Raw genomic sequence first — 13943 nt, 5'->3', positions numbered from 1 at the left:
ATTGGCTATACAATATCTCCGGCTCGATCAACTTCCCAAGAGAGCAAATAACATGTACCTTGGCTGATCGGGATGGAGCCGTAAGGCACACCATGCTGTCCCAGCTCGAAAATGGGTTCAAATTTCCCAGTCGTCTCCAGCAGCTGAACATAGTGTGCCTGGGCACGTACCAGGAGGTGGCACAACTCGGTGTTTATTTAGATTACTTTTCAAATCTCACATACTAAACTATGTAGCTAGTTAGGATATAAAACTTCAAATTTTGCCATGACCTGTACTATAATCGGGCATTCCAAGCACACCACAAAAATAAAGGAACAACATAAAGTGCATCACTGTCAAACATATCATGACATCAAAACTAACAGCAAACACACAAATCGCCACATAGATATAGCCAGCCCAGGTTCTCAAGTAACAAATGGCAACAAAAGAGTGCAGCATGGAGCTACGTGTCACCGACAAAAAGGAGACAACTCACAGCTAGTTCCCCTGTCAACAGACTCCTCACACATGGAGCTAGCTCATGCTCTCAACTTTCAACAACTACAAAACAGTGCAGCATGCAGCTACACATCACAACAGAGAAAACATGTATCAAGTCAGTGACTTTCCCTGTCAAAAAACTAAGTCAACAATTTGTTGCCGCCGCAAGACCACCAGCTACACCGCCGACGGCGGCAGCCAGCTGCCAAGTGCATAATTGCCCCATCGAGGAGGTCAGTGAATCTGAGCAAACCAGTCAGCTTATCTACATGCCTAAACACCAGACATCCTTGCTTATCGACGATGCCGCGTGCCGTCTGCTGTTGGATTCCTGGACCAGGGTCATATCGACGACCAACACCATGCCAAGCAAGCTTGGCGTTCTCTAGCAGCTACACACATTAAGGAAATCCATACACGATTAGGCATTTGACTTAAAACAAGGAATAGATTGTATACATATAATAAACATAAAGAGTCAACAAATATGTTATTGCATCAACCACATGGTGCAGCACAAGTTCATACTTTAGCAAAAGAAGTAGCGGTATAGCAAAGCATTATCAACAAATATACTACTCATTATCTTCAGGTTTAGTTCAAATCTATGGTCCCACACAGATAAACAACTAGCCACAACAGCTAAATAGAACAATAAACCAACCAGGCAGAAGTAGAAGTAGGAAATGATACTATGTGCAAAATCGAAAACCAGCACCAACAAGCCACAACACAAGGGCTCTACTAACCAAACTCACTAATTCAACGGACCAGCACGCATTTATGGCAGAGTAAGAACCAAAAACTTACGGAGACCAGTCCATGATCATGAGCTTAGAGCAGAGTAGAAAAACTCAAGCTAGTGAGTTACCTGAGATGGATTGTAGCCGATGCTAATCAGGGGTTGCCGGGAGGGGCACCGTCCAATACCACTGCTAGTGTATGTGGGTGCTGAGACTGGTGGTGGGCTCCAGTGGCACATCATTTTACCTGCAAACGCACACAAGCATCTTTTTTTTTCAAAACAAGGCTTTGTACCATCATATAAAGATGCTCGTTGGAACTAGAAGAAAAGAAACTCCCAAGCAACTAAACCATTGACCACATATGAATGGTTACAAACTGCAGCAAGCACAACACAACTTTATATTGATCGAAACGAATATCCACCCAAAGCTTTTGATACAACAATCACAACAGAACTTTATATTGAATGAAATGAATATCCACCCAAAGTTTTTGATACATGGCAACCAATAGGCAAATATATTTAAGACCACAAGTTAAAGACAGTGTTGCATACAACCATGGCCGAACTTCAAATCTGCAGCTCCCAGATTTCAAGTCTACCAGCACCAACAAGTGCAACCCAAAAAATACTATGAAGCTCCCAGATTTAAAGTAAATGGTACGCTTTTAATCCAAAAAGTTGTAAATCCCCATCTTAACCCCAGGAAGCATAAACAAAAAAAAAACTTAAAAGGACTCCCAGCAGCCTAGCCACAAAAGAAAGAAAATAGAAACAAATACCAAAATAATCCAGCTGAAGAACACTCTCTTGGCGTGACAATCAGCACTTCATATTAGAAGATAGTTCCGCTCTACTAAATGCAATTCCATAGGCAAAGCTAAGGAAAAAAACAATAAAAGCTGAACCTAAACCAGCATCTTATTACATCCACATTGTGTTGAATAAAAAAAGAGCATAAAGCTCCAGATTTTGTTCGGTTGTGTGTCTCCAACTCTCCATCTGTCTTAGAGGCGACAATAACCATGTAAAGTTCATCAAGATATAGTATGACTTACATCAAGCTGTGTTTTGGTAGATTTCGTTCGAGCAAATCCTCTTGCATGGGATCAATGTCTTCTTGCGGCAACTCATCAACCCTAGGGCTCCTAGTGTGGCTCCATCCGCAAGAGAACAATGAGCAATGCTATAATTAGAATGTTTGAAATGCGGACGTAACACCGTAAGCAAATAAATAAGTGCTTGGTTCACTCGGCGATTTATGCAGTGTGTAGGATATCCTCCTCGGGCAATCCTCTCCTTCGGTTATAAAATGCATCTCCGAGGCAAGGAAGGGAAGCTGTCGGTGACAAATACATAGGTACGGGAAGAAAAAATTCGATTGACGCAACGAAGTAACAAACGAATTGTAACATACACAACTAGTCTGTCAAGACATGCTAGACTAAAAATCTACTGAAACTTGTGAAATCGCACAAGGACACAACTTAGTAGGGGTTACTTCAAAAAATATGGGTAGACTACTACTTAGCTAGAAAGTAATGCCCAGGTGAAGATAAAATCAAATGGAGCATACCGAAGCAAACAAAAGAGAATGCGGGACGCCGGTGACAGCGGTAGGCTGCCGGAGCGGACGGAGGGCACCACAGCGGTGCTCTCGCAAACTCGTAATATTTGAGCGTCCATGTGTTACGTACTTGGCTGCCGTAATGCCCGCCTCACCTCGCCTCTCCATGCCTCTCCGGGTCGATCAACCATATCCATTATTGAACCAGCGGCGCTCCTCACTTCTCCCAGCTCCAGGTAGAGGTTCCTTGCCACCACAAGAACAACGATGCTTACTACATAGTTCCAAGCAGTTTCTAGGAAAACCAATTAAAAGTCTATAATACGGCCCAAAAAAGCTATTGTAAATTACCAACTTCTTTAGAGCACATTCTTCGGCAAATGCAAACATACATATGGTCAAGATACTCTTAGTGAATGCGGATCGAATGTTTATGATGGCGAGTAAATCAACAATCATACAGGGACTAATCCAAAGCGTGAATTTGTATTCTTAAAAGTACTAGATTCCCTCAACAAGCACACATTCAGAATAAATGAACCGCAACTACGCAAATCCTTAAAATCACATTCTTGTTACTCAAACATATATGTGCATTCTACTCCCTGCATCAGGTATAGAATGAATACTTATCATGGCCATGGATTCTGCAATCATGTTGGATCTGGTCTAAAGCACAAATCTGTAAGATCATAAGATATTCTCAATGCAACAACCCAATTCACCAAAAGAGAAAGAAGATCACACATCAGGCTACCAAAACAAAACACCGAACCGAACGCCGGGCATGTAGTTCGAGGCACACATGTTGTACAAACTATGAACTTGCACATTTCAGCCAACTACTCAACTCCAATGTACTTGCAACACACACAGTAGACAATACCAAACCAAAGGTTGACAATACGCTGATGAAGTAAAAAAAGTTGTCAGGCTAAATAAAAGTTTAGTACCACTCATGAGCATTGACAGAGCCTTGGACAAAGGTATTGTCAGGTGAGAATAGGGACATATAGTAGTGCCCAAAAATAGAAAGTGCAATGCAGTAGTTGTTATTACGTATGTAGCCATCTAGACAGGTAAGAAAATGAGATGACATAATATAACCATTAAACTCCGAGTAGCTATCCAAAGACAGTGCTATAGCCAAAGAAAGGCAATATCTAAGTGCCACATGTTCGTGATCCAACAATGAATAATGAAGCAACGTTGATAGTCCAAAGTTCACATCTAGCATATAATCTTGGCAACCTACAAAGTTCGAATCTCGAGTAGACCCAAATGGATGAATCTTAAATTTCTCCGCTGATTACTTGTTTTATCTAATAGTCTGTTTCCATCCATCGTTCGAATCTCACTCGTGGTTGTTCGCAATGGTAACTAAATGTGCGGATTTCCGCCAAATGCTACTTCCAAAGAGGTGAATTAAATGCGAAGTGCTACTTCCAAAGAGGTGAATTAAACTTATTAATAGAGGATTTTTTGCACGAGATACATTGTTTTCATCGAGCACGGGAACTAATGGTTTTTACCGACAAAAAATATGCATTATCGTATTATACACACTCTTTCATATTATATGTACCATTGGGGAGCGGTCTCAGCTAGTATGGATATAAATCGCTAGTACAACAACTAGAGAGCTACCTCAAAATTTAGAGAACTTGGTGATGTTTTCACGCATTGTGTCCACATTAACGGGGAAAAGGAAACAACTTTTTGCAAGAATACAAGCAACAGATTAGATATTCTTGTGCAACTCAAGTGAGCATATTGTGATGGAAAAGAACTCCATAACAAAACACAAGAAAAATAACTAACCGCAAATTACATGTAGCTTGAATCTAATGGCTCCGATCGGCATCATTGTATTTTATTTGAAAAAACTAGCACGACACAATAGGATAGCTACACTTTTCAACATAAACGGTGATATCGGCAAGTCTAAGGGACTAGCATTATTCTAGCTCAATAGGGAAGCGAGTGCTAGATGCATTCCTGTTCCACCACCCAACACCTACATGCAAAAAACGCATATATCTATTTACCACAAATTTACCATCTCAATTTCCAAGATACATAACACAAGCATAATTATGACTAAAATATCACAAGTATGGGGAAATTATCCCGTACCTTGGCGAGTGCTCTTGCAAACTCTTGTAGTATTTGAGCGGTCATGTGTACTTGGTCGTTGCAATGCCCAACTCACCCTGCCTCTCCGAGTTCACACTCAACCATTTCAATTCAGAGCCGGCGGCAATGCTCCCTTCTCCCGGCTCCGGCCGCTCTATGTTGCCGACAGGTAGAGATTCCCTGCCACCGCAAGAACAATGATGATTAATACTTAGTTCAAAGAGGTTTCTAGGAAACCCAATTAAAGTCTTTCATATGGCCAAAATAAAGGTATGGTAATTGACCAATTTCTCAGAGCACATTCTTACGCCAACTACAAACATATATATGGTCAAGATACTCTTAGTGATCTGCAGATTGGATTTTTATGATGGTAATTAAATCTCCAATCATACAAGACTAGTCCAAAGCACGATTTGTATTCTTAATAGTACAATAATTCCCTCAACAAGCACACATCAAGAATAAAGCAACCGCAGACTACGCAAATTCTATAAAGGCACATTACAGTTACTCAAACATATATGTGCATTCTACTCCCTACATCATTATAGAATGAATATTTCTCATGGCCATGGATTATACAGTCATGTTGGATCTAGTCTAAACCACGAATCTATAAGATCACAAGATATCCTGAACGCAACACCCCAATTTACCAAAAGAGAAAGAAAACTCAAACATCAGGGTACCAAAACCAAACACTCAGCTGCAGGTTGAAAAATGACAGTTCGAGGCACACATGCTCTATAAAACTACGAACTTGCACATTTCGGTCAACTACTCACCTCCATGTTTTCGGTCGGTAGACAATATCGAATGAAAGGAGGTGGAGTTCCTGCGGCCGGTGTTCATCCTAACCCTTCCCCGACCCGACTTGGGAACATCGGGCGTTGGCCCCTAGCCATAGCCCGGCGGTGATCTTCCAATTAGGGCCCAAGCATCGCAAGTCGTGCGACTGGACTCGACGATGAGCTGCGTGAAAATTCCAACCGATCAATAAGATCAGATTTCCTCATCGTCATCAATGAACGGTTGCACAAAATCAATCATTGACAGTGGTAACGGAAAATAGGTATTGGCTGGCATGTACTACCTTTGTTCATCCTTGATGGTTTATCATGGAAACCCTCCGCCAAGGGCTCTTCCTTGGGCCAACCGTAGACGATTCTTGATGATGAGAACACTAAGCTGCAGAGATCAAATGATAAGAGTTTAGCATCCTGACTAGATAATGATACAGTTTTCTTGTGTCAAAAATTCACAAACTTACAAACATCAACCCTTATCATAAAGAGAGATAAGTGAGAAGAATATTATATGCTTTTTCAACATGATGGTACTCTTACAAAGGAAGTAAAGACAACAGCTTGAAGTTGTGAAAACCAAAGAAACATATCGTAACATAGCAAGTGTGTCTTCATATGATCCGACCAAAAGCTACAAACAGATCTAGATTTACCAAGAATATCTTTGCCCGACTCTCGAGCATGATTTTCCAAGGGGATACCTGCTTTGAGCTCTTCTCGGATGATGACGAGTGACCATGCCACTCCCCACGGACATCGCGGGCACCCCGCCGAGGCCTCGCCGGACTACTGTGGCTGCCTACATAATTTCAGTCAAAGTAAGATCAAAATGTAGAACGATATGTGAGACAAAGAAAAGGTAAAAAAAAAAACAGAGCATTCATACTTAATCAAGCAACTTGTGCTGCCATCACCATCCCATCAGTAGGGATGGCATTCATGTACCACAATATGTTGTTAATACCGAGCCATTTTTGTATGCAACCAAAGTAACAATATAATGATTTACAAATAGTACCTCAATAGGCTCAAATGCTTGTAGAAATAGAAGCTATATCGATGTGCATGCATACGGCAGAATATAACAAGGTCGGTACAGCATAGTAATACATAGATATGATGTGCAGAAACTGGACATGTTGTTAATGCTCTTGCTATATACCTCACTCTGGCAAATCAAGAAATACAATACTAACTATCTAGTCTCGAGTTGCGAGGCTAGCATCACACCACAATCAGAATTCAACATTCGAGCATTATAATTTAAAAAGAAGTTTGTTTCTTCTCTTTGATAAAAGAATTTAAATTCGGGAGCCGAGTCAGGTGGTCAACATCTTCGAACACCATCCGACCGGCCATCCTACTTGCTGGCAAGCAAACAAAACAATCAATCTGATTTTTAACTAATGCGTGTGTTTGACACAAATTGTTATCATGAAAAGAGAGAATAATAAATTTAACCAAGAGGGAAAGACCGGTATACATTTTTCCGTTTCTTCTTGGATTAAGGCTGTGACCTGAGTACCTCGCTATCGGCAAGCTGCTACACACGGATAAAGGAGGACGTCTGCCTCCGCATCCATGCTACCCTCTGGACCCTGCTCGAAATTGACGGCCACACGGCCGCCTTGATGCATGCCATGCGGATTGTGCGACAAACATGGACCTGCATATCCAAACAAGAGGCTTTGCTTTAGTGAAATGAATTTTCATCTACCAATACATGCACACTTTCTCTATCGCCTATGCAAAAGGAAACATTTTTCGCAAGATTTCTTGTGCATTTCATAGACGGTTCAGAGTTTGGTCTAATAAATAATAGTTGAACTTTGTACTCCGTAGCCCAACATTGTTAGTTGCAATATATAGAAAGAGACCAGGAATACATGGATCGGCAACCAACATAATTTTAGTCCGGTCAATCATTTAATACGTCAAAGAAAACACGACCCAGAGAATGTTACAAATGTTATCATACTAATTTTTCATGATTTATTTATAGCAGAGTGAACCAACTAGTGTGTTCAAAAGTGTATGCACCAAAGTAACAATATAAAGGTCGACTACAGAATATAACAAGGCCGCTTTGACTTGGTACAACACACTAGTAATTAACATAGACATGACATGCAGATATTGGATTTTTGTTAATGCTACTGCTATATACACTTACCAGGCAAATCAAGAAATACAAGACTAACTCCAGGTTACAGCAAAACATAGTTAAAAGCACCATTCTACATACCAAACTAGGGTAAACAGGTAAACTATCCGAGTATCGAGTTGCAGCACACCCTCAATCAGCATTCAACATTCAGAATTATAAATTAAAAAGAAGTTTGTTTTGTTCGAGAAAAGAATTCAGAATGAGGAGCCAACATCTGCCCGTCAACATCTTCAGAACGCCATCCGACCGGATGTCCTACTTGCTTGGCAACCAAACACAACAATCAATCTGATTTTCAATTGGTTTGTGTGTGTGTTCCACTCAAATTGTGCTTACGGAAAGAGAGAAGAACGAATTTTTCCGTTTCTTCTTGGATGAAGGCTGCAACCTGAGCACCTTGCTACCATCCTGCTGCTAGGCACGGACAAAGGAGACTTCTGCTGCTCCGCATCGATGCTACCCACTCGACCATACTCAAAATTGCCAGCCACCTGGCCGCCTTGATGCATCCCATGCGGAATGTGCGATAAACATGGACCTTCATATATGAATGAGAAGCTTTGATTTAGTGAAATGGATTTCCATCTACCAATAAATGCACAGTTTCTCTACTACCCATGCAAAGGAAACTTTTTTGCAAGAATATGATAGAGGAGGAGGAAAGAGAGCTCACGGGAGCAGCTTGCTGGGGAGGTGGCCGTTGCCGTCGGCATGAGCCCGAGAACGTGGCCGTCGGCAACATCAGCTCCGGGAGAAACAGGATCTTGACAGCAACAACGTTGGCGGCGGTGGAGGTACGGGACCAGCTGGCGTACTTGCTCCGAGAACTTGCACATTATCTCCACCGATTAGACCGACCGGTCCATTTTGCCCTGATGCTCAAAAAAGAATGCGGTAGAGTCAATACAAATATTCGGTTTAATGATTTCTTGTGCATTTCATAGACGGTTCAGAGTTTGGTCTGCTAAATAGTAGTTGAACTTTGTATTCCATACCCCAACAGAGCTAGGCGCAATATATACAAAGAAACTGAGAATACATGGATCAACAACCAACATAATTTTAGTTCGGTCATTCATTTATCATGTTAAAGAAAACGTAGCCAGAGAATGTTACCAATATTAGCATAATAACGTTTGATGATTTATTTATAATAGAGGGAACCAACTAGTGTGTTCAAAAGTTTCAGCTATTATTCCTCATTTGGATATTAGGAGTTGCTGCAAAGTGAACAGCTAGAGCTGCAATTATGCTCACATGAAACAAAACAACAAATAATTAAGGATCCGGCCGTACACCTGAATGTCAAGATGTAACCTTTTCAGCGAGAGGAATCGATACGAGCAGTCCAATCGATACCGATAATTCCATTGAGAGATAACTACTTAACAAGATCGTAAATATTTTCTATAAGATCAAATGCACGAAGCAGATCCTAAATCTACATTAAGCATGGCTAGTAACACCAATCTTTGCTACGGTCTACGGGAGGCATGGCTAGTAGACATATAACAAGGTCAATATTTACTCAAATTATAGGCTATAGCTAGCACTAACCAATCTGAACTCCAAATATGTAAAACCAGTAGATAAAACAAGTAGTTGTTACATAAGCGGGTAATACAAAAACTAAGGGTCGTTAGAAACACATATTCAAATGCCGGTGACAACTAAAACAACAAAGGCCACTTGATTGACCTGCGAGTCCATGTCTTGATTCATACATTAGATTATTTTTATATTTCCAATCATGCTCCTCTTGCATCCAAAAAAAGTTGGTGTGAGCCATAAATGATTATGTCAAAATAGAGATGGATTTTTTGAAATCCTAAAATTTCAAACAAATGAAGTACGTCTCGCCATTCAACTAGAAAGTGCACGTATACTGTAGGAAGAAGACTTTCAATAATAGCAAAGGTATACCTATAGATCCAACAAGTTGCACAGTACTGATGAAAAGGGGTAGGTACGTCTTGTTTTCAAAGATAACATCTCTTTCTCAAAAGATAATTCAAGGTAAGAATGGTGCAGCAAGATTAGACCTCAAATACTTCACTGATGTAAGAAAGTAAATTACGAGATACATGAGTGGCAAATTGTTCCAGAATAAGAAAACATATTCCAACCTAAAAATTTAATAATCAATTGACCATATGCTCAAGTATATTGGGATGAACACCAAGCTGAACAGATGTAAAAACTAAAACCTACAAATCAAAATGCACTGAACCCACAAAAATGATAACCTGTGCAACATACAAGGAGGTGTAGAAAATGCCGTCAAAGCTGATTGGACAAGACTACATCATGAAGGGAAACATAAAATAGAAAAACCGAGTACTGCTCTAAATCCATCCATACATGTTACCCTTGTAACTGAAGAAGATTTGATGCCACCCCGTACTTTTCCATGAGACAAAGCAATATCTGTTTGATCAAATTAAAGAAAACCGATACAAGCACAAATCCATATCTTATGATCTAAGATGTTTCGTGGAAAATATGCAAGTATGGACCTGCCGATGCACACATCACATTATATCTACTGAAAGGGATTTCCGTCTATTGCATAGGTGCACACCCAAGCTACTGCCTACACAATCAACCGAACAGGAAAATCCATTTTTTAGCAAGAAGAACATATGTGGGAGGGGAAGATGAAGCTCACCATTAGTAGCTTGTTGGGGAGGTGAAGGGCAGCAGCTTGTCAGGGACGTCACCGATGGCAGGTGTTCTGGGATGGCCGGAAGTCACCGTCTTTTTCTCCATGGTTTCAGCACTGCAGGCTATGCATAACTGGAAGCAAACAATCAAAATAGTGAGCACATCTATTTCATATACATCTACTACTGTCTATGCACATGAGAAGTAATGAATGGTTGAAATGGATTTCCATCTTCCGTAGAAGCTTTCTCTACTCCCTACACCAGCCTGATTTGCTGGAACGTTTAGCTGAAGGCCATTACTCATGCTTGCTAGACTGAGCAATGTATGTTAGTTCCAAAAACCATATATATTATTAACCAACTCTGAGTAGCCAAGCAATCTGAATGTTCCATCAACAGAAGTAGCTAGCAGCCACGTACAGAACTAGCTTCAGGTTGCTGGTGCAATGAACCAATCGATTGAACTTTTTGATTTACTGAAGAAAGGGATTTTGATCTACTGTATATGTCCATGCTCAATTTAATGGCTGCACAATCAACCGAACAAGAAAAAAAAACGATTTTATCAAGAAAACTAGATGCGGTAGGGGAAGAGGCAGCTCACGTAGCAGGACCTTGTTGAGATGACGACGGCAGCGGCAGGTCAGAATGGTGGCCCGCGGCAGGAGGTCGGATACGTCGCCGGCGGCAGTATCTCGGGGAGGTGGCCTGGGAAGTCGCCGGGAGGAGCTCCCCATGGACGCCGGCAGTAAAAACAAGGAGAGGGGACCACACCAGCAGGCCCCGCTCCTACCGCCGGCCACGGTCATCGCCTAGCTACACCGTCAGGTCGCCACGCTCGTTACCTCCGGAGAAGGGGCATGCACCAGGGCGGCGTCCCTCCCGGCGTGCGTGCAGGGGCGGCGGGGCTGCATTGGGAGTTGAGTAGGCGGAATTGAGCGCCTGGGCTAGCTAGGGTTCGTCGGGGAGGATGCAGAAAGAAGGGTAGTCGGTGGAGAAGGAGGAGTGGCTCGGCAGCGGCAGCGGCAGCGCAGAGCCTCGCCGGAGCAGGCCGGAATCAAGCGGACACGGTGGCGGTGTTAGAGCTGAGAGATGGAGGGGGAGTTGTGGGGGAGGAATGTGTACGGGACGGAGCGGCAGCGGCAGCGCATGGCCTCGCCGGAGCCAGCCGGAATCGCGAGCGAGCTGGGAGATGGCGAGGAATGTGGGGGAGTTAATTTGATTTCCATCTTCACTCAATTTTCACCATCTAATTTTGGCAAGAAAATAAATGGGCAGCCTCGTGAAAGAGCCCCCCTCGACTCCTCGTCAAAATGGAAAGGAAATAAATGGTGAGTAATTATTATTATGGCGATTAATTTAGACCAGTGCATGACCGAGTACTACTTTTTGGGTGGACATAGCCCGACTTTTTGTATTGCCTAATTAATCGTCACGATGAATGTGAGGAATTGTGTATTACTCCTACTACTAGAGTTTTAGTTCTGTCACCATAAAGACTTTCTCACACTAATCTTGTTATGGTTGTTTCCTTGGTGGAATTTTTCCTGATCGGTTGATACGTGTCACGGTCAAAAGTTATCCTATAGAAGTAGTAACCCATTGCAGGAGAGCAATAAATAATAAACTCATTGCAAAAAAATATTGCGAAATTAATTTAGAAAAATCGCCACATACCAATCGGCCATGCTATTTGAAGCAGTAAACATGCATGACGAGACTACGAATCAAGCTTGTAACAACACGAGCCAAGCTAGGGCGAGTCGAGTCGTGTCGGTTGAGCAGTTAAGGGAAATTCTAGCCCTATCACCCAAATTGGAAAAAAAATGTCCATTTAGGTCTATATCGTGGACACGCGAACAACCATAGACAAGTCGTATCAACCCATTTCTCCCTAACATGGGCGGCCCAAATTATATTGTCCTCTCTTTTTTCTCAGTTACCGAGTACTAGTACTAGTTTGCCGCCACCATGCCACATGATACCTGACGCAGCCTCTACCTCGCTAGCCCCGACCTCTATTGTGTTGCGGGTGTGGATATGTCATTACCGGTTGGAGAGGACCCATGCGGTGGCCGACGCGAAGTACATCGATGTGGTGGACGAGCCGGTCAGAGCGAAGTCCGTTGAGGCCGAGGTTGAGCCAGTCATTGCGGAGTTGGGCGAGGTCTAGGACGTGCGTGGTTGGCGGACCATCAACGGAGAGGCGTGCAGACGGGCGAGCTTCTCGATGCGCTCTACCAGAGACCGGGAAGGGGGGGAGAGGCAGCGACTAGCAATGGAGGAAAGGCGCGTCGTTCGGCTCCCTGAGGAGAAAAGGACTGAGGAAAGGCGGCGGCCATTATCGGTTGGAACGAGAAATAGTTCAGAGAAAGGAGAGATAACCCTTTTCTTGGGTCACTTATTCGGGGCCACTATGGACACCCAGCGGACATGGAAGGACATGCAAGGACACGAACATTCTCCACCCTATACGCGGAGACCCAATCTCGACCCATATTTGATTCGACTTTGGGTCACATACGGATAGTGAGCGGACAACTTATTAAAAGGGGTGGTAGCGTTGGGGGCTAACTTTTGTCCATTTGTACCCAAACGGACTAGCTAATGGGTGGAGTTACCCTAACTTAACGAGTCTGATATAGCTAACAAGGCTAAGAAATTGTCCTATTTTGGGTTAGTCACGGTGGAGAAGGGCTCGGAAGCGGCAGCGCATGGTCTCGCCGGAGCCGGACGGAATCAAGAGGGCACGGTGGCGGAGTTTTGGTAGAGGCGAGGAGGCGGAGTTTTGGCGAAGTGGCTATTGATTATCAAAGATGTTTATCTTGCAGGAAGATAATACCTGTAGTGCAAATATCCCGCCACTGATTCAACTCTTATAAGTATTTGAAAACTTTTAGTTTGGCCATGTTCATATGACCTGTTCTAACATAAAAAGAGAGTAAAGTCACATGAAATAACCAATTTTAACGAAAATGCTAAACATTGATGGGCTTACTTAAAGTGCACCCATAAATTCACGTGATAAGGGTCAGAAATCCTTTCACGTATGCGAAAAAATTCCAAGCGATGCTTGCTTCACAAAAAGGACTACCCCACGTGATGATTCTAGACTTATAATGCAAATTTGGAAACTTTTTGACTTGGTCATGTTCATATGACCTATTCTAACATAAAAATGGAGTAAAATCACATGAGATCACCAATTCTAACAAAAATCTTGGGTATATATGTTATAGGGTCCATCGGGTGGGGGAGGCACATGTATTTTGGCGAGGGTCGGAAACCCTTGCACTTTTGGATGTTGTCATACTATAGATATATAAGAGTTTTTTTAATAGGAAAGGCCGAGTAGACACATAAA

The 13943-nt window shown here is 42.4% G+C and overlaps 1 long non-coding RNA gene across 1 annotated transcript; it reads right to left on the bottom strand.

Annotated features, from left to right (window-relative positions):
* Positions 1–370: 370 nt before the first annotated feature.
* Positions 371–1431, bottom strand: LOC124699924. Its single transcript, XR_007001567.1, has 2 exons — positions 1358–1431; positions 371–878 (listed from the first exon to the last, which is right to left on the bottom strand). It is a non-coding gene; the product is annotated as an uncharacterized LOC124699924 (long non-coding RNA).
* Between the last annotated feature and the right edge of the window lie 12512 nt (positions 1432–13943).

Source organism: Lolium rigidum, chromosome 1, assembly GCF_022539505.1.
Source record: "Lolium rigidum isolate FL_2022 chromosome 1, APGP_CSIRO_Lrig_0.1, whole genome shotgun sequence".
Lineage (NCBI taxonomy): Eukaryota > Viridiplantae > Streptophyta > Magnoliopsida > Poales > Poaceae > Lolium > Lolium rigidum.
The sequence above is the reverse complement of the archived record's forward strand: the minus strand, read 5'-3'. Positions and strand labels throughout refer to the sequence as shown.